This window comes from Halichoerus grypus, chromosome 3 (genome assembly GCF_964656455.1).
Source record: "Halichoerus grypus chromosome 3, mHalGry1.hap1.1, whole genome shotgun sequence".
Classification (NCBI taxonomy): domain Eukaryota; kingdom Metazoa; phylum Chordata; class Mammalia; order Carnivora; family Phocidae; genus Halichoerus; species Halichoerus grypus.
This window is the reverse complement of record NC_135714.1, coordinates 73,984,111-74,005,826: the sequence shown is the minus strand read 5'-3', so window position 1 is coordinate 74,005,826 and position 21,716 is coordinate 73,984,111. Positions and strand designations below refer to the sequence as shown.

General features: G+C 33.9%; 1 protein-coding gene across 1 annotated transcript in view; it reads right to left on the bottom strand.

Annotated features, from left to right (window-relative positions):
* CCSER1 (coiled-coil serine rich protein 1) overlaps positions 1 to 21,716 on the bottom strand; it is a 1,392,827-nt gene that overhangs the window by 319,853 nt on the left and 1,051,258 nt on the right. The gene's annotated exons all lie outside the window — the stretch shown is intronic.

Sequence of the window (21,716 nt, the reverse complement as noted above, 5' to 3'; positions counted from 1 at the left end):
AGAAATAGCTATGAAACATATAGAGCAATTTCCAGAACTACAACGACCTCAGTTTTCCAACTTTCTGACTCAACTACTGAATAATCCTAATCAATAAAGATCCAAGAGTTTAAAGAATCGGAGACACTCTGCCCTCGTGCCCAAAGGCCCTGCTCTCGCATAGACAGTCACTGCATTTCCTTAGTTGTTATTCTATGAGACAGCCAGCTCATCCAGCTAGAGCTAGATCAAAGGCTTGGTTTTCTCAGGTCACTTTTCCTTAGGTCCAGAGCTACCTGTAGAACAGGATAACATTTCCCCACAAAGTCACTACGTGAAAGTCATTTTTTTTTTTAAAAAGGATGAGGATATGATTGATGACAGTAGAGATCCTGTTTAGAATAAAGATTGCCAGATCCTCCCAAATTGTTAGAACCAAAGCCACTTAGGGTATTTGCATAGTAACCTCTTCTCAAAGTGATTTTTATGCACGCCATAATCTTTAAAATAACTCTAGAAGTCTAGTACTGAATGCCAGAGACTGACATTTCCATTTTAGATAATTATATCACTTTAGCTTCCTCACTGAAAACAATCCATATGCTTGTGCCATGGTCTACTTCAAGATTTTGACAAAGAAAAAGTTTGCCTCTTGAACAGATTTTATCTTCGCATATGAAGCAAATTTCCTGAGGTAGAATTGATTAAACAAGAAATGCTAAAATAGGAGAAGACAAAATGGTAATAGTAAAAAAAGTGATAGTGGTAAGAGACAGAAAGAAAGAGAAATTATAGGGAGAGACAGGCTAACATTTACCCACAAACTTACTAGGTGAAAGTCATCTTTTATAGAGGTTGAGGATATGATTGAAAGACAGTAACCACTTCGGCAAAGTGGAAATTAGATGAAATTTACTAATTCTACATGTGGGATATTTGTAAGAGATTGCATGTTACTTTGGGAGTAACTGCACCAATTCTCATCACCTCTACATACCATTTAGAGAAAACATTCAGCCCACTTTAAAAGTTTTGATTCTTGGTTTAATATGCCATTTAAAATGTGTCTAACTCACTTAAAGAGGACAATTATTGCCATGGCAACTTTTCATCTTCCTCTGAATAGTAATTATGATTCATCCATTATAAAATGCAATTTTATTTTGATCTAGCAGCATCTGAAACAATCTTCCAATATTTCTGATCATTCTACACTTAGGGAAAACAGAGTTATATTTATTTCTTATAGTTAAATATTACCAAATCACAAATGAATAAACACTCATGCAGAGTTCAAAAGAATGCCTTCTACTATCTGACCTGATTACTCCCAAATAACCTCAATAGAGTTTCTACACCAGGCCGGTCTCCTATTAAGAAAAAATGAGGCTGCCCTACTTTGGAGAAGTACAGGACATGAACCTTTATTTTAAACTATAAATAGATACGTTGATTTTTGTCCCAATTTAAATCCAATCTATCACAAAGCTAGAACAGTGGTAGACAAATAAGATCAAGTCAAATAAAACTTAGCCCATTCCATATTTTTCCTCAATTTCAAGAATGCGTATTTATCAAACCTAGGCTGGAACAACAATACCAGAAAGATTCCAAGTGCATGTAGATCCAAAGTGTTGTATTCCTTCTGAGTACATCAAGAATTACACGCAATTTCAGTGTATTTTCAAGAACTCTTGTATAAGAGTCCTGGCTTACCAGTAACTCACGTAAAAATATGCTAAGAATTTTAGCTTTTTTATTATAAGTGTATCAGGAGTCAATATGAATTTGATGTATACCTCCCTTCAAATAGGGGGTAAACAACTATGATTATTTTAGCCTAGGTTTTAAGGATAAAATATCCAAGACAAAGGATAAAAATAAGGGCTTATATCCTGCTTATTATGCACTAGATACTGTTCTAAGTACTTGATTCACGTCAAGTCACTCATTTTTACATCACTCTATGAGAAAAGTATTATTTTTGTTTGTTTTTCCATTTTGTTAAGAAAAATGATGGAACCAAAATTCAAAGCCTGTCAGTCTGACTCCAGAGTTTGTGCTCTTAGCCACTAGTCTATTTTACTTCTCAAAGGATTTTACCTTTCATTCCACAAAATTGTGAACTAATGATACCACTAACGATTGTTGAATTCCATTTGCCATAATTTCACTGGAGCATTGATTAATTACATGGTAATTTCTCAGATACGGATAAAAAGTCTAGAAACCATGCCAACTGGGTGTTGGAGGAACTGGGAACACCCGGATTTTAAAATGGAAAATGCAAGGTAAAAACATTTAAAGTTTTCACAGATTTGAAGGATGGAATGGCAGAAGAGAGATTAGATATACTCAAAATATAATATCACTAAAATATTTAAATTTGCTTCCCATAAACTCTCAAAATTCCATATGGACTTGTAAATGGCAAAAATTACATGTTATGCCTGCATAACTGTATATGTAGTCTCATATTCCACAAATTATTTTACCGTGTTCAAATTTAGTTTATGCTTTCTAATTAGATAAAATTCAGCCTACCTCTTCCAAAATATAACTATTTCTGGCTTTTAGGTCATTCTACAATCTCTGCTCTGGGGTTAAGAGCATTGGTTTTTGTTAGTTAACCTCTAATTGAGCTATCTGCTCAGACCCCAGGATTTATTTTTAGCTTAAACATCTATTAGAGCAATGGCAGAATAAGGAAAAAAATCAAATTGATGAGTATCTTTAAAGAATTAAATTAGAATCAAAGTAAATGTTGAATGGTGAGATTGAATTTTAAAGGTTTACAATTCTTGTTTATCATAGCTAATGGAAGAAGAAGGATGAGATTGGAGTGAACAGAGACCTAATTGCAGAACTAATATTAAGCTGAAATTCTCAAGGTACTTCTGACATGTGGATTTTACATAATTGAAAATTAAAGGTATTTTCCATTCTCCTATTGCCTTCTTAAATAATGTCTCCAATGTTTGTTCTTTTTGTCTACTGTTAGAAGATATTTTTAGGACTATAAAATGAGAAAACATAATATATTTGCATTTCTAGAAAAGTTCATTGAGTGCCTGACAGAAGAAAATGATAAACTCAAAATGTAGGTAACTGACAGTTTATTTTGAACATGTTAGTGTAAAATGTATTCCACTAAGTTATGTTATTTTTGAGGTTCTATTTTTTAAATTCATTTATAGAGGTCAAATGTTGCATCTAACAGAATAAGTTTAAAACAAACAAACAAAAACAATCTTAAAATGTACATTCAATGATGCATGCTGGTCATTAAACTGAATTTATAGATTAAATAGACCATCTGTTGAGACCAGAAGATATGCTTACAGTTTTCCTTTCTCTACTTTATAAGCTGGACTTTGATTTCAGTACATGAGTGAAAAGCTGAGGTTCAAATTATCAACCTTTCTATTAGACAATATTGTCCAATGTTTCACATTAGTAAAAGAGAAAGCAAAGAGGAAAAACCTTAATAGCATTTGATGGTATACTCTGATAATGACCTAATCAGCATTTTACACAAACTTGTTTAAATTAGGCATTAGGTTTTGTGCTTGAGAGACTTGAAGAATGCATTCTATTGAATAACATGAATAAAATCCATGCTCAGCAACTCTTTTTGAATTCCAACAACATGTCCTTTAGTGAGGATACTCTGCAAATTATTAGTTCATTATGTCTTTCATTTCACCTTCCAAAGGTGTTATCTTTAAGAAAACATAGTTAAAAAAAAAAATAGTGTTGTTTTCTTTAACAAAGACTGCCTGAGAGAGCTTGATCAGCTAGCGAGCACAAATTAGGCACATTCAAAAGTTTGTTCTCTTGAAGAAGAGAAGTTTGGTCTCACTGTTTTGAAGTAGGATAATTCACTGTCTGCCTGCCTTCTTTTCTTCCTTCTTTCCTTCCTTCCTTCCTTCCTTCTTTCTTTCTTTCATAAAAGAAAAACATGTCTCCTATTTTGAAAATTCAAACACAACAGGATACATGGTAACCAATAAAAGTCTCTTTCCAATACCCTGAATCCTAAATAGCAAAGAGTACCATTCCCCAGAGCTTGCCACTGTTAATACTTTGAATACTCTTCTTGTAAATTTTATACATATACGTTCATCATCTTATTTAAGTTAATACATATTCATGATATAAAATTCAGTAGTTATAAAATATATACCATGAAAAATAGGTTTCCTTCCTACTCCTATTTCCTAGCTACACAGGTCCCAGAGCTACTGGCTATTACAAGCATATTTGTATTATTAATATTTGCTTTCTGCCAAAATGATACCATATTACATACTTTTCTGCACTTTTTGCATTTAATATATCTCAGAGATAGTTCTGTATCAGTACATACGATCCACCTGATTTGGTCTAAGAATGCAGGGCATTCTACTATATGGATGTTAACATAATTTATTGAAATATTCCTCTGTCAATGGACACGGAGATTGTTTCCAAACTCCTTCTGTTGCAAGCACTACACTAAACATTATTATATATACATTATTTCACAGGTGTAAAGCTGTACCTGATGGGTAAGTTCCTAGAAGTAGAATTGCTGAGTTGAAGTGTGGTACATTCTTAATTTTGAAAGATTTTATTAAATTATCCTCTATAGAAGTTATACCAACCTAAAGTTCCATAAAAAATTTCCCATACCCCTGCCAAAACAGTGAATTATCAAACTTTTTAGTGTTCAATAATCTGAGCTAAAATTATATTTCTCTCTCGATTTAGCTGTCATTTATTTTTAATTATAAGCGAGGTTGGTTAACTTTTGACATACTTAAGATCCGTTTTTAAAGTCCCAAAAGCATTTGCTCTAAATTAAAGAGTATCTGATATTGAAATAAGAAGGCCTGGCTTTTTTTGTTTGCTCATATTAGCTTGTCATAACTTTGACTACTCAGTTATCATTATGATTTTAATAATTAGAGGCAGATATACATGTAAAACCTTACATGATTTCATAAATTGGATTGTATCATGCAAAATATTCTTGGGGGCAGTCTTTGCAATCTTAATCTTTTTTTTTCCTTTTTGATTACACCCTCTGTCATTTATCCTCCTCCCACAATAAATTTTATCTACAACACCTTCTCCACCCCTCACCAGGTCACACAAGTGAACAACCTCTATGTATCCCATATTTTCTTTTCATTTTTTAAAATGGTGATAATAATGTATTTATTTTGTTTTGTTCTTTTTTTATTTCAGTTTTTATTTAAATTCTAGTTAGTTAACATATAGTGTAATATTGGCTTCAGGAGTAGAATTTAGTGATTATTCACTTATATACAACACCCAGTGCTCATCACAAGTGTCCTCCTTAATACCCATCACCCATCTAGCCCATCCTCTCACCAACCTGCCCTCCAGCAACCTTTAGTTTGTTCTCTATAGTTAAGAGTCTGTTTAATGGTTTTCCTGTCTCCTTTTCTGTCCCCCTATGTATATCTGTTTTATTTCTTAAATTCCACATATGAGTGAAATCATATGGTATTTGTCTTTCTCTGACGTTTTGTGTAGTATAAAACACTCTAGCTCCATCCATGTCATTGCAAATGGCAAGATTTCATTCCTTTTGATGGCTGAGTAATGTTCATTGTATATGTATACCACATCTTCTTTATCCATTCATCAGTCAATGGGCATTTGGGCTCTTTCGATAATTTAGCCATTGTTGATAATGGTGCTATGAACATCAGGGTGCATTTATCCCTTTGAATTAGTATTTTTGTATTCTTTGGGTAAATAGCTAGTAGTGCAATTGCTCTGTCATAGGGCAGTTCTATTTTTAACTTTTTGAGGAACCTCCATACTGTTTTCCATAGTGGCCGCACCAGTTTGTATTACCACCAACAGTGTAAGAGGGTTCCCCTTTCCCCACAGCCTCGCCAACACCTGTTGTTTCCTGTCTTGTTAATTTTAGCCATACTGACAGGTGTGAGGTGATATTTCATTATAGTTTTTTTTTTTTTTTTAAGATTTTATTTATTTATTTGACAGAGAGAGAGATAACGAGAGCAGGAACACAAGCAGGGGGAGTGGGAGAGAGAGAAGCAGGCTTCCTGCCGAGCAGGGAGCCCCACGTGGGGCTCGATCCCAGGACCCTGGGATCACGACCTGAGCTGAAGGCAGACGCTTAACAACTGAGCCACCCAGGCGCCCCTTCATTGTAGTTTTGATTTGTATTTCCCTGATGATGAGTGATGTTGAGCATCTTTTCATGTGTATGTTAGCCATCTGGATGTCTTCTTTGGAAAAATGTCTATTCATGTCTTCTGCCCGTTTTTTAATTAGATTATTTGTTTTTTTGGGTGTGGAGTTAGATAAGTTCTTTATAGATTTTGTATACTAACCCTTTATCAGATATGTCATTTGCAAATATCTTTTCCTATTTCAAAGGTTGCCTTTTAGTTTTGTTGTTTCCTTTGCTGTACAAAAGCTTTTTATCTTGATCAATTCCCAGTAGTTTAGTTTTGCTTTTCTTTCCCTTGCCTCTGGAGACACAGCTAATAAGAAGCTGCTACAGACTATGTCAAATAGGTTACTTGCTGCCTGTGTTCTCCTCTAGGATTTTGATGGTTTCCTGTCTCACATTTAGGTCTATAATCCATTTTTGAATTTAATTTTGTGTGTAGTGTAAGGAAGTGGTCCAGTTTCATTCTTTTGCATGTTGCTGTCCAATTTTCCCAGCACCACTTGTTGAAGAGATTGTCTTTTTTCCATTGGATATTCTTTCCTGCTTTGTTGAAAATTAGTTGACCATATACTTATGGGTCCATTTCCAGGTTTTCTATTTTGCTCCATTGATCTACGTGTGTTTTTGTGCCAGTACCATACTGTCTTGATGACTACAGCTTTGTAATAACTTGAAATCTGGAATTCTGATGCCTCCAGCTTTGCTTTTCTTTTTCAAGGTCACTTTGGCTATTTGGGGGTCCTTTGTGGTTACAGACAAATTTTAGGGTTGTTTGTTCTAGCCTATGAAAAATGCTGGTGTTATTTTGATAGGGATTGAATTAAATGTGTAGATTGCTTTGGGTACTATTGACATTTTAACAATATTTGCTCTTCCAATCCATGAGCATGGGATGTTTTCCCATTTCTTTGTGTCCTCTTCAATTTCTTTCATCAGTGTTCTATAGTTTTCAGAGGATAGATCTTTTACCTCTTTGGTTAGGTTTATTCCTAAGTATCTTATAGTTTTTGGTACAACTGTAAATGGGATCAATTCCTTGATTTCTCTTTCTGCTGCTTCATTATTGGTATATAGAAATGCAACAGATTTCTGTATGTTGATTTTGTATCCTGCTACTTTACCGAATTTGTGTATCAGTGCTAGAAATTTGTTTGGTGGAGTGTTTCAGGTTTTCTATATAGAGTATTATGTCATCTGTGAATAGCAAAAGTTTGACTTCTTCCTTGCCAATTTGGATGTCTTTTATTTCTTTTTATTACCTGATTACTGAGGCTATGTCTTCCAGTACAATTTTTAGAGAGTGGACATCCCTGTCTTATTCCTGAACATACAGGAAAAGCTCTCAGTTTTCCCCATTGAGGATTATATTAGCTGTGGGTTTTCCATATATGGTCTTTATGATGTTGAGATAAGTTCCCTCTACCCCTACTTTGTTGAAGGTTTTTATTAAGAATGGATGCTGTGGGGGCGCCTGGGTGGCTGAGTTGTTCTGCCTTCGGCTCAGGTCATGATCCCAAGGTCCTGGGTTCCAGCCCGCATCGGGCTCCCTGCTCGGGGGGAAGCCCGCTTCTCCCTCTCCCACTCCCCCTGCTTGTGTTCCCTCTCTCACTGTGTCTCTCTCTGTCAAATAAATAAATAAAATCTTAAAAAAAAAAAAAAGAATGGATGCTGTGCTTTGTCAAATGTTTTTTCTGCTTCTATTGAGGGGATCTTATGTGTCTTATCCTTTATTAATGTGGTGTATCATGTTGATTGATATGTGAATATTGAACCACCCTTGCAGCCCAGGAATAAATCCCACTTGATCGCAGTGAATTATTCTTTTAATGTTCTTTTAGTGGGGTCTTTGTCTGGTTTTGGAATCAAGATAATGCTGGCCTCATAGAATGAGTTTGGAAGTTTTCCTTCCATTTCCATTGTTTGGAATTCTTTGAGAAGAATAGGTACTAACTCTTTAAATGTTTGGTAGAATTCTCCTGGGAAGCCCTCTGGTCCTGGACTTTGTTTGTTGGGAGATTTTTGATCCTGAATCAATTTATTTGCTGGTTCAGTCTGTTAAAATTTTCTATTTCTTCCTGTTTCAGTATTGGTAGTATATATGTTTCTAGAAATGCATCCATTTCTTCCAGATTGCCTAATTTGTTGGCATATAATTCTTCATAATATTATCTCATAACTGTTTGTATTTCTGTGATGTTGGTTGTGATCTGTCCTTTCTCATTTGCAATTTTATTTATTTGGGTCCTTTCTCTTCTCTTTTTGGCAAGTCTGGCTAGGCAGTTATCAATTTTATTAATTCTTTCAAAGAGCCAGCTCCTGGTTTCATTAACCTTTTCTACAGGTATTTTTGTTTCCATATAATTTATTTCTACTCTAATCTTTATTATTTCCCTTCTTCTGCTGGCTTTAGGCTTCATTTGCTGTTCTTTTTCTAGTTCCTTTAAGTGTAAGATTCAGTGTATATGAGATTTTTCTTGTTTCTTGAGGTAGGCCTGTATTACTATACTATGTATTTCCCTCTTTTGCTGCACCCCAAAGGTATTGGACTATTGTGTTTTCATTATCATTTTTTCCATGTACTGTTTTATTTCTTCTTTAATTTCCTGGTCAACCCTTCCATTCTTTAGTAGGATGTTCTTTAATTTCCATGTATTTGGGGTCCTGCCAATTTTTTTCTTGTGGTTTCATACCTTTGTGGTTAGAAAATATGCATGGTATGATCTCAATCTTTTTGTACTTGTTCAGGCCTGATTTGTGACCCAGTATGTGATCTCTTCTGGAGAATGTCCTATGTGTACTTGAACAGAAAGTGTATTCTGCTGCTTTAGGATGAAATAGTCTGAATATATCTGTTAAGTCCATCTGGTCCAGTATGTCATTCAAAGCTATTGTTTCCTTGTTGATTTTCTGCTTAGATGACCTGTCCACTGTTATAAGTGGGGTGTTCAAGTCCCCTACTATTATTGTATTGCTATCAATGAGTTTATGTTTGTTGTTAATCGATTTATATATTTGAGTGCTCCAAAGTTGGGGACATAAATATTTTTAATTGTTCAGTTTTGTTGAATAGGCTCCTTTATTATGATATAGTGCCCTTCCTTATCTTTTGTTACAGTCTTTGCTTTAAAATGTAGTTTGTCTGATATAAGTATGGCTACTCCAGCTTTCTTTTGATGTCCATTAGTATGATAAATGATTCTCTATCTCCTCACTTTCAATCTGTAAATGTCTGTAGGTCTAAAATGAGTCCTTTGAAGGCAGCATACAGATGAGTCTTGTTTTTTTAATCCATTCTGATACCCCATGTCTTTTGATTAGAGTGTTCAGTCCATTTACATTCAGAGTCATTATTGATATATATGACTTCAGTGCTGTTGTATTACTTATAAGTCATTGTTTCTGGAGATTTTCTCTGTTCCCTTCTATCTAATCTTTGTTGTTTTTGGTCTTTCTCTCCCACTCAAAGAGTCTCCTTTAATATTTCTTGTCAGGCTGGCTTAGTGTTTATGAACTCCTTTAATTTTGTTTGTCTGGGAAACTGTTTATCTCTACTTCTATTCTGAATGTCAGCCTTGCTGGATAGAGTATTCTTGGCTGCATATTTTCCCATTCAGCACATTGAATATATCATGCCACTCTCTCCTGGCCTGCCAAGTTTCTGTGGACAGATCTGCTGCTAACCTGATTTGTCTTCCCTTATAAGTTAGGGACTTCTTTTCTCTTGCTGCTTTTATGATTTTTTTCTGTATCTCTCTCTCTCTTTTTTCTTTTTGCAACTTTAACTGTGATATGTCTTGGTGTTGGCCTACTTTGTCGATTTTGATGGGAGTTTTCTGTGCCTCCTGTATTTGGATGTCTGTTTCTTTCCCCAGATTAGGGAAGTTTTTAGCTATAATTTGCTCAAATAAACCTTCTGCCCCTTTCCCCTCTCTTCTTCTTCTGGGACTCCTATGATATGAATGTTATCAGGCTTTATGGAATCACTGAATTCCCTAAGTCTACATTTGTGATCCAATACTTTTCTTTCCCTCTTTCTTTTCAGCTTCATTATATTCCATAATTTTACCTTCTATATCACTTATTTGTTCCTCTGGTTCTTCCATACTTGTGGTCATTACATCCAGTTGGTTTTGCATCTCGGTTGTACCATTTTCTGTTTTGGCCTGACACTAAGTAAGTCCCTCCATTAAGGGACTCCCTGGTGTCTTCTATGCTTTTCTCAAGCCCAGCTAGTATTCTTATGATTGTTGCTTTAAGTTCTGGATCAAGCACATTACTTACATCTTCTTTTGATTAGATCTGGGCCATGACCTTTTCCTGTTCTTTCTTTTGGGATGAATTCCTCCATCTTGGCATTTTGTCTAGGTCTCTGCCTTCTATGTGTTAGGAAAGCCTGTTATGTTTCCTGCTCCTGAGAATAATAACTTTATAAAGTTATGTCATATACTGTCCATGGCCTTGAACTTCAGGAAGTGCCTCTGGTGTATGCCGTGGTGTTCTGCTGCCATGCTTTGGCTACTCTTTCAGGTCAATCCTCTGCAGAGTTTCTCCTTGCCTGCAGTGGGGAGTGTTTGGACCCTGGCCAGTGTGCGATGACTTTTAACTAGGTGTGCTCTAATCTGCTTGTTAAAAGAGACCTAATGCTATTTCCACTAAAAGTGAAGCTTTGTAGAGCTGTATGGTCAATAGACATGTTGCATACGGGGGAGTTTGTGCTGGTCTTCTAGGGGAGGGACCCACTGCTCTGGTTCTCGGGTATACTTACCCTAGAAAAGCAGCACCTTCCATGATGTGGCCTCTTCTCACCCTCTAGTTGTATATTTTGTTCTGTCAGCCCTCAGATCGATTTCTTGGGTATTCAGAATGATTTGATTTTTATCTAACTGTGTTCTATGAATGAGGCAAGCCTAGGACCCTCTACTACCCTGCAATCATACCTCTCTGTATACTGTATTTTTAAAGGTATTTCTCAAGCATATTCATTCCTTGCTCGTCTCTCTACCTCTCTCTTTCATATACATACATATATGCATATATATCAAATTGACAATTATACATATGTATTTTTATTGTTTTACAATGCTGTTTCTTTTTTTTAAATTTTGTGTATTTGAGTGAGAGAGAGAGAGCACACGCATGAGCAGGGGGAGGGGCAGAGGGAGAGGGAGAAGCAGACTCCCCACTGAGCAGGGAGACTGATGTGGAGTTTGATCCCAGAACCCCAGGATCATGACCTGAGCTGAAGGCAGACTCTTAACTGACTGAGACACCCAGGCGCCCCTACAATACTGTTTCTTATGAAGTAATTTTTTAATAGAATGAGCAATTAGGATATTTTCAACTAGTGTCAGTATATTTCCAATTATTCTACCTTGTTCTACATCCATTATCCATTTGGCTTTAGACATATAATTTTTCTCAGTGTTTACCTTATAGCTAACATTTTGTTTATTCTGACTATGGAAAAAGAACTATCTCCCACTTCCTTATCCTATAAGGATAAGCTATATGATTTTTTTCACTAAGCTATAAGCTTATGATCTTTTTCACTAAAGAATTCATATATTTATGAATATTCTATAATCACATATTTATAATTCTTCCTCTACATAAAGGATCCAATCATTTTCTGATTTGTTTGGTGTAGTTTCTTTCCCCAACACTTGGTTGGCTGAAGTTTATTCTCTAGAACTTTCTTATCTGCTCACAGGAAATATCTCTTTGAATTTTTGAATGTTCAAAAATTTTTGTTTGTTTCTTTAGTACTTGAATGAATGTTTGACTGTGCATAAAATAACCAGACCAAACTTTCAGAAATTTGTAATTAATCCTCAAAATTCTAATATTGAATGCCATTAGGAAGAAGTTTGAGACTAACATAATTTTTGTACACTCAAATGACTGGACAATTTTCTCCAGATGCTCAAAAGAGTTCTCTATGTTATTTATTTATTTATTTAATTCTAGGACTTAAAATATGTATCTAGAAATACTATATTTATGTTTCATTATTTGAATTCTCTTTTGCAGGTTTTTGTTTTGTTTCTTTGAGAGAGGTGCTAAGGCCAGGGTTGTAGTGCCCACTAGCAATAATCTTTCCTATTTTATTCTGAAGTTTCAGGTAACACAGGGCTTTGTGTGTGAATGTGTTCTTTTAGCCTTTACTTTTACTCAGCCATCAGAGATTGGCAGCTACATGTTGTTTACACTGCAGATGTTGTGTGTTTGCCATACCAATGGTGACTCAATGTGACTTATCACTAGTCTATTCCCCCAGGCTTCTTGTTGCCAAATCAGTTATAGACAGCTCCCAAAACTACCCTGTTTAGCTTCCTGATGATCCAGATAAAGGATTGTTATTTTTCCTGCTTAAGACTTGGAACAAACATTAAAGAACTGTGCTTTGCTACTTTTAGCTGAAATCAGCATCCCGGGCCAGCTTAAAGGTATCTTCATAAACTCCATTTGATTGTCAGGATGCCTGGATGGCTGTCGGTTAAGTGCCTGCCTTCAGCTTAGGTCATGATCCCAGGGTCCTGGGATCGAGTCCCTCATCAGGCTCCTTGCTCAGAGGGGAGCCTGCTTCTCCCTCTGCCTGCCATTCCCCCTGCTTGTGCTCGCTCTCACTCTCTCTCTGACAAATAAATAAAAGAAAATCTTTAACAAAGAAAAATAAGCTTTGTTAAAAACTTAAAAAAAACCCATTTGATTGTCAAGGCATTTCTCACCTATTCATCATTTGTTTTGGTTCATTGATACAGATCAATTTTGTTTTCCACATATTTGTATTTATTTTTTTCTTGTTCTTATTTTTTTGTCTATGAGGTAAAGGGGGCAGATTCCATTTTTATTCAATGTACAATCAAAAATCAAACAATGAAAAAGGTTTTTATAGGCCATGCTGCTAGTTAATAAAATATATTAGTAAAGATGAAAATACTTTTTGTAATATAAATGTAAAAATGATCTTATTCTTTTTGCTGTTTAACAGATTGTATATATGATATATACTGGGGAAATACCTCCAAAAGAATTTATTTTTTAAAGAAAAACTGAACTCTATTTCTTTAAAAAATATTTATTTTCAGATTGTTATGTTTAATCAGCTTATACTATGCTTATGTAAATTTGATATTGGTATACTTTATATAAGAAGCTGAAAATATTTAAATTTTTAGTATATATATATGTGTGTGTTTCCTTTGTAAACAATCTTGAAAACCTGTTTTTTTTAAACCAAAGAAACAGGTGTTTGCTTTTAAAAAATAGGAATGTATTTATTTTTTAAAAAGTGTCTGTTAGTTTTCAAGAATAAAGGATAATTATTCTATTTAAAATTATACCTTACTTAAAGAAACCAAGTAGCAGGAATCCCCAACTAAATTTACTCAAATTGTGATAATTTTTCAACTTTCTCGAAGTATTTTATGTTCCTTTCCCTATTCAGTATAGGGATGCTTTAATTATGGGAGAAGGAGCTGGGAAGTTCTGTGGACAGATGAGTGCATCTGTTTAGGGACAGGCATGGTTGAAAAAAAAAATCACGGAACTGTCTGCACAGAAGAAAATGCTGACTGGCTGAAATATACCTTAAAAATAGAAACCAAATAAATGATGAATCTACATATTCTCTTGTTATTTTTTTCTGTTTACTTATGTATACAGCCTGTCTTATTCACACTGATCCCATTATAAAATACATAATCCTTAACCAACTGAGTTAGAGTTGGCATCAATTTGAGATTTATTCTCAAAATTGACTAAATATATGGTATCTTTTTAAAAAGCAAACAATTTCATAGGCACTATTTTGAGAGCCTGTAATTTAAATATTTTATGAAATGCCCTTCCATTGCAAAACAGAAATTTTGTCTTCACGCACATACATAACAAAACACTATTAAAATCAAGATACACACTTAACAAATAAATGTTTTCAAGTGCTTCTCTGAGTTAATAAGTAGACTCCAGTTAAGAGAAATCACTGTCATGGTTTATTTTCTACTTGATGCATTTGCTGGTTTTCTTCATTTATTATTAAATATTATCTATTGTTTAAATTATAGGTATTTGCAACTATTTTATGGTATAAAACCTGTGAACTACCAAATAAAACTAGCATTTATCTATTAGTTTTAGATAAATAACTAAAAATCAATTGTAGAAAACAGCGCATCAGTAAGTTGAGGTTCCATATGAAAATGGCGTTTATAATTACAACAATAAAATAATGGGTAACTATATAATTTATAAGTTATAATTTATAAAATTATAGGGAGTAAATTTTGAGTATGCAGGCATGCCAGGCACTTTCCCAAAAGTTTTATATGGATTATTTCATTTAATCCTCGTATTTGTGTGCTAACTATATCTATTATGATTATTACGACCATTTTACAGATGATGTAGCTGAGGCTGGGATATATTTGCTCAATGTCGCATGACTAGTAACTGTTGAAGTAATATTCCCAACTGAGATACTCTTGATCTAGAGCATGTAATGCTCCAAACTGTTGGGAACACACGATTTGTTTTATTTAAACAGTGAGCTCCGATGTGCAATTCATATGGACTTAAGATTTATCTGACTACTTCACACCAATATGAAGAGGAAGAAAAAATATATTGAATTGTTTGAAGTCACAGAGCCAGTGTTAGTTATATTTGCAGTCTTACTTCAAAGTGCATCCTTGCCCTTAATCACTACACTATAAAATTATTTGTCATTGATGATCCTAATAGGGAGCATTCTGTTAATAGTGTAGCCCAGATATACTCAGATCTATTCATTCACATCACCCCCTGCCCAACCCCCAAATACTAAATTGTGTAGTAATCTGACCTATTTGTATTTAATAGCATAATCTTTAAATTGCTGGGATAACATTTTTTATTTTAGTTTTAGATTTTTTGAACCTTAATTTTTCTCTTTTGCAAATTCCAAGGATTTACCATGGCTATGTCACAAAAATAACTACACCAAAAATTCAAACTTAATAAATACCAATACATATTAATGTACACTAATATATATATATATATTAACTTATATTAATGTATATAGATTAATCCTTTCAAATTAACTAATCTACCCTGTCATATGTTTTGTGACACCTGTCTCTGAGACACCATTATTTCCCGCCATGTATATTTTCCTTGGCTACTTCTTTAAAGTATCTCCTATTATCTTTTTTCATTTACTTCTTTACTCTCATTCATTCATTTTAGCGATTTTGTTCTACTCATATTTTTTGTCTGCCAATTTACAGATTATTTCCATTTCCCTTATCTGGACCATATATTATCTCCCTTTTGCTCTGTGCTGGCTGCGTCAGTGTCTCAACCTCAGAAGGTTAGGTACTTAGACTCTGCCAAAAGAATGAATTATTCATGGCTCCTGCCAATCTCATTCAAAAATTTTCTCTTGAGTATACAATGTAACATAATTCACCCAATATCACATAGATTAAAAGGATTAGGATTAGGATTTAAACTATATTCTGACTATAAGACCTGCACATGAATGCATGAGATTCAAAGCTAATTCATATGAGGTTACAGCCACAAATACCCATACATGTCAATGGCTGAGAGAAAGAGGGTACACACCTTATGTCTTCTATTGTGAGTTCTTGCCAGTATTTAGTTAAAATGTTATCTATGTCAGAATATATTTTAAAAATTGAGTATTTCATGTATCCTCTGACATGCGGTTACCAAGTAAACCTTTGGGGTTTTTCTGTTTGTTTGTTTGTTTTATATCTAATGAAAGAAACACACATAGGTTATATCCATTATGAATACACCTGAGTTTTATTTTATACTCTTGAATTTTTAAAAAAGATATGTAGTTGACCCTTGAACAGCACAGGAGTTAGGGGTGCCAACTGTCTGCACAGTTGAAAATCCATGTATAACTTTTGACATCCCAAAAACTTACTTAGAGTCCAATGTTAACCGGAAGCCTTCCTGATAACATAAACAGTCAATTGACACAAATTTTGTATGTTATATATATATTATATATTGTATTCTTAAAGCTAGAGAAATGTTATTTAAAAAATTATAAGGAAGAGAAAATACATTTACAGTACTTTACTATATTGAAAAAAGATCCATGTGTAAGTGGACCCACACATTTCAAACCTGTGTTGTTCAAGGGTCAACTATGTGTGTATATGTATGTGTTTATATCTATTTCCTCAAGATAAAATCTTGTCATGATAACATCTTATTTTAAGAATTCTATCTTATCATGATATGAACCTCTAAAAACATTGTTATTTTTACAAATAATATTAAGAAATTTTATAGGTGCTTAAAAATATTCTGATTTGGCATAAACATCATTTTTAAGAGGGAAGCCTTCTAGTGGTATCCAAATAGAACTCAATCGATAAATGCAGATATTTGACATTGCCACTTCTAATATTTGTCTGATACATTAATTCTGAGCGTCAACATCAAGTCTATTGTTAAATTTGCTTTCTCCTTATAGTCTCTCCTTATAGTTTGAAGGAACTTAATCATTTTTAAAAAGTTACAATCAGAAAATGGGCCAGGAGTTTAGAAGGGAAATATTCTCTATATTTAATGCCCAAATTATTTTAGCATAGATGGGACACAATAAAAGGGGAAGATGCTATTGTGTATAGGGAATATGATGCTACTAATTTCAAGACTTACACTTGGCCTTTCAGATTTCTTAATTATTGATATTTTTGGCTTATGTGATAGAAATTGGATGTTTACATAGAAAAAATTATATAACCTACACTATTTAAATTTAAGCTAATTTAAATAAAATTAAAAGTTCAGTCACTCAGTAACACTAGTCACATTTCAAATGTTCAACAGTCACAAGTGATTAGTAGCTACTGATAGTGCAGACACAAAATATTTCAAGTATCACACAAGTTCAATTGGATAAGTCTAAGAAGAACACGAAAAAACCTTTTGGTTTTTACTATTTAGTCACAGACTTATCTTAGAATGAACATTAAAACACGGGCTTCATCTCTTTGCCTCCTAGTGTACTTATAATTTTATTTTGCTCTTCTGTTTGGATTTCTGCATGCTTTTGTACAAAACTACCATTTAGTTGAATGTATATAAGCATCATGGTAGATAAATGGAGACTGATGTGAGTGAATCTGAACCATTGTTAACTCACAATGTTTTAGATCATTTGCTTTCTAAGCCAGATAAGGTTTTTGTTTGCTTTTTCTCTCACATTTGGTACAAAAATTATTTTCAGGAACAGCTCAGTCAAAGCATTATAGCTGAACACCACCCCCCACCAAAACGAGAAAAACAAAAAACAAAACAAAAAACAACTTTGACCAAAATCTGAAGAGGCTGCATTTTCAGGCTTCCTTCCAAGTATGAAAATTGTTTCGAAAGCATTTTTTAGTTATAAAAAAAGTAGGTTACCATTAATTTTTATAGTCAATAAATATTTTATTTTTTAATAAATCAACTTTATTATTATTTATAGAACAGAGTATGTCCGAGTTGAAGAGAAAATCCTTAAGAAACCCATATAGAGATACTAGTCATGTTTACACGTATTAAATGGACAACCCTAGATCCATGAGTTAACTGTAACACTTTCTGGGACTTATATCACCTTTGCAATAAAGTCTAAATTCCTCAGTGCTCCTCAGTCCATCCAGTACGTGTCTGCAATCTTCTTTGTCCAACCTTTCTACCACTGCACCTGCATAGCCCTATGGATCTACTCATTATCCATTCTCTACTATATTTTCTCTTCTAAACACACTCTTTTTTTTTTCCACCTTGCCAATTATCTAGGTCCTATCTAAATTTTGTTTATGCTTTTCTAGTCCACTTGTGCCAGAGTGATATTTCCCTCTTTATAATTATTATAGCACATAACTGATTTTTAAATATCATCCAGTTCCTTCTATCATAAGCTATAATTATTTGTTTTATTTGTTCTAAGTCCTTTTTTAACCAGCTCAAGATCAGAAATATTGTCTAAAAATGTTTATGAATTATATTTGACAGCAATGGTTTACTAGCCACAATGTACTTTTCAGACACGTTTTCAAAATTTATGTGATTTTTCTAAATAATTGCTATTTCCCTAGAAAACAGTAGGCACTTGTTATCTGTTGCTTACTGTTTGATATGCTTTTGCTGTTTCCCGCTTACTTGTCTTTTTTTCTCTACCTTTTGCTTTGTTTTGGTTAATAGGACTATTACTATTTTTTTTTAAGATTTTATTTACTTATTTGACAGAGAGAGAGAGAGAGAGAGAGAGAGAGAGAGAGAGAGTACCAGCAGGGGGAGCAGCAGGCAGAGGGAGAGGGAGAAGCAGGCTCCCGGCTGAGCAGGGAGCCCGATGCAGGACTCGATCCCAGGACCCTGGGATCATGACCTGAGCCAAAGGCAGACGCTTAACTGACTGAACCACCCAGGCACCCCAGGACTAATATTATTGAAGTAGGAAGCCTACTCTGGATTTCTTTTAAGTTTTCCATATTTTTAGATATATGATAAGCTAAAGAAAAAAGACATTATTTTAAAGATTCAATTTGTAATGTATATGCTAAAATCTCATAAACCAGGAGACATCCAATGTGCACAAGAATATAAGAGATAGTTGTGATTTTTAATGCTAACGTAGCATTAATTATATTTCTACTTTTCCTAGGTACACTTGAAGGTTGTGCGGATATAAGCCACTAGCCACATGTAGCTATTTGCTTTTACATTCATTAGAATTAAATAAAATTTAAAAATTAGTTCCCCAATCACACTAGATACCTTTCAAATTCTCAGTAATTACCTATGTCTACCGACTACCACACTGCACAGCACAGAATGAACATTTCAATCATCACAGAAATTTCTATTGGACAGCATGCTCGAGGAATGTGTTCTGCAATTCAAGGTAGTTTCCTCTATAAGGTCAGTCTTCTTAGAAACTGAAAAGTAGCAATCTGGCTTTCAAGTTGAATTTAGAAACGTACTCTCTGCACTTGATAGCACTATAAATATTATGATAGGAGAGTTGTTTGAGGTTATTAAGCAAAATTATCTGTAAGCTACTCTTAGGTATCAAAAGGTGTAATACAAGCATATAAGCTCCTAAAAATGTATTGATTTGTATTCTTTATCTACTTAATGAAAAAATTTCCTTCAGTTAAAGCTCTTTTGACTACAAGTAATAGTAGATAAATTTAACCAGTTTAAGTAAAAGGGGAACATTTTTTTAAGGGGAGCATTTTAATAATTCAGGGAGGTTTTACAGAATTCAGGGATGGTAATTAATGGCTGTTGAACTCCAGAGGAACAAGATCCACGTATTTGGAACCAAAGCTGTGGTTATGTTCTCAGCCTTTCCTTCAGTCTGTAGTGACACTGCTCTCTGCTCTGTTCTTCTTCATGCATCTGCTGCCTTATTTCTGGAACCTTGCAGAGCAGTATTCTGTGCTTCTCCACTCACAAGATCTCAACAACCAGCCCACAAAGGCTGCTATGCTTTCCTTCCCCCACATCTTTTCTCACTCTGTTTATATATGTGTGTGTGTGTGACTGAGGTACTATAGACTTAACGTATTTTGTCTTTTCTTCATAACAACTTTATTGTGTGCGTTTTCTTCATAGTACACACATTAGGAGACATAATATTTAATAGAGCCAAAATATTTAGTTACAGTAAAGTATAATAATTCATTTATAATTTATTTGGTAATTCCCTGATTGGGCAATGTTTTTATTAATAAACAGTGTGTTTATTCCAAATTTGCTCTTATAAATAATGTGTATCTCTGACTACATACTTACAACCCTGTCCTCTAGCTGTTTGGTGATGGGCGGTTTCTACCATTATAGCCTATATACAGTGAGTTCAAGGGTTGTATGACTTGGTCATCTCTAGATATACAATGATTGGTGGTGAACTTGAATATTTTTTAACCTTAATTTTAAGTTTATGACTAAAAAACCTGATTAAAAAGACAGTAATTACTTTAGAGATCAGTTTAAACTATAGGTATTTGACCTGATAGAATATTGTGACAATAAGGGAAAAGATGAAATTATTATAATTTTATTACCTGATAAACATATTATTTTTTTTTTTTTTTGCAATTCATGCCTAGGGATTTTTCATTTCACTGATACTAAAGTATTAATTGTATTCAGAAAATACATATAACCTTTCATTTGGAGTTTTTGATATTATAAATTTGTTTAGTAAATATGGGGTTTGATCAATACTGTCTGTGTGTTCTAGGAATGGAGATAGAGATTCCGAATTACAGACAATGGTCAGCCAAACAAAGGACTTGCACTCCAACACTTAAACTGTTTTCAGTAAAGAAATTCATAAACATTTACCTAAAGAAATGTTACTAAAATAGCAAAAACTTATGTCTTATATATAATAAAGATGAATTGACTTTATGTTATGATTACTGAGATGTTGGAAGAAATCAACTGTATTATGATGGGAAAATATTAAAAAATAGAAATTACTACAAAAAATTACTTAAAAATACTAAAAAACATAATTACTAAAAGATTGACATTGATTTGACCGATTATATAAGATGCTATATAAAATAAAATGATGTCATTCCATATATTTATTTTTATCTTTCAGAATTTTAAGATTATAAGTTATCATTGGGGGTAGCTTAAATCCTTAGAGATGTGAATTTACTTACCTAAATTCCTATATCTGCCTTGAATGTATCAGTTCATTTTCAGCCACACTCAATTTCTCCTACATGCTTTATATACTGATTGACCCTAGACTGAGGACCTGTTTTCAGCAAGAGAAGCTCATCCATAGCATAAATTCATCTCAAAGTACTACCTCTTCAACAAATGGAATTAAGTGACAAATAACTTCTGTGAATATAACTGTCAAAGTAAACCAAGATCAGCTTTTTGGCTCTATCCTAGGATGACATGTTTGAAGAATAATGCATGGTCAATATTAATTTTACTATGTGTGTGTGTGTGTGTGTGTGTGTGTGTGTGTGTGTGTGGTATGTAGTTTGAAGGAAACAGAAGTTTTGTGCTATGCTGAGATCCGAAAAATGGAGAGAATATTAGAAGCTGTTTGGTGGACAGAAGGGAGGAAAAAAAAAAGAATCCCAGAATTAGGTGGCTGAAGACTTTGGAGAGATAACTATAGTATCTAATGGGAAAATCCAAGTTTTACTGTGTAGATTCGAATATGGCCTTCTCCACCATTATCTACATTGCATGCCAATGATTTTAGAGATGGATTATTTTCTAATATAATGATTCATTGTAATAGGAGCCACCCAACAATCCCAGTTACCTTACTCTTAAATGGACAAAACATATCTGGTCAAAGCTAAGGTGAGTAACATGGACATCAAAGCATGTGAAACCAAAAATTTCATTTTGTGAACAAGTAAAGGAAGGTGGTCCTGAGAGGCGACAATTGACCGTACAGAGAAAGGAAGAGGCCAAAAGACAGTTGAATCTCTAGAAAGAGAAATATAGTTAA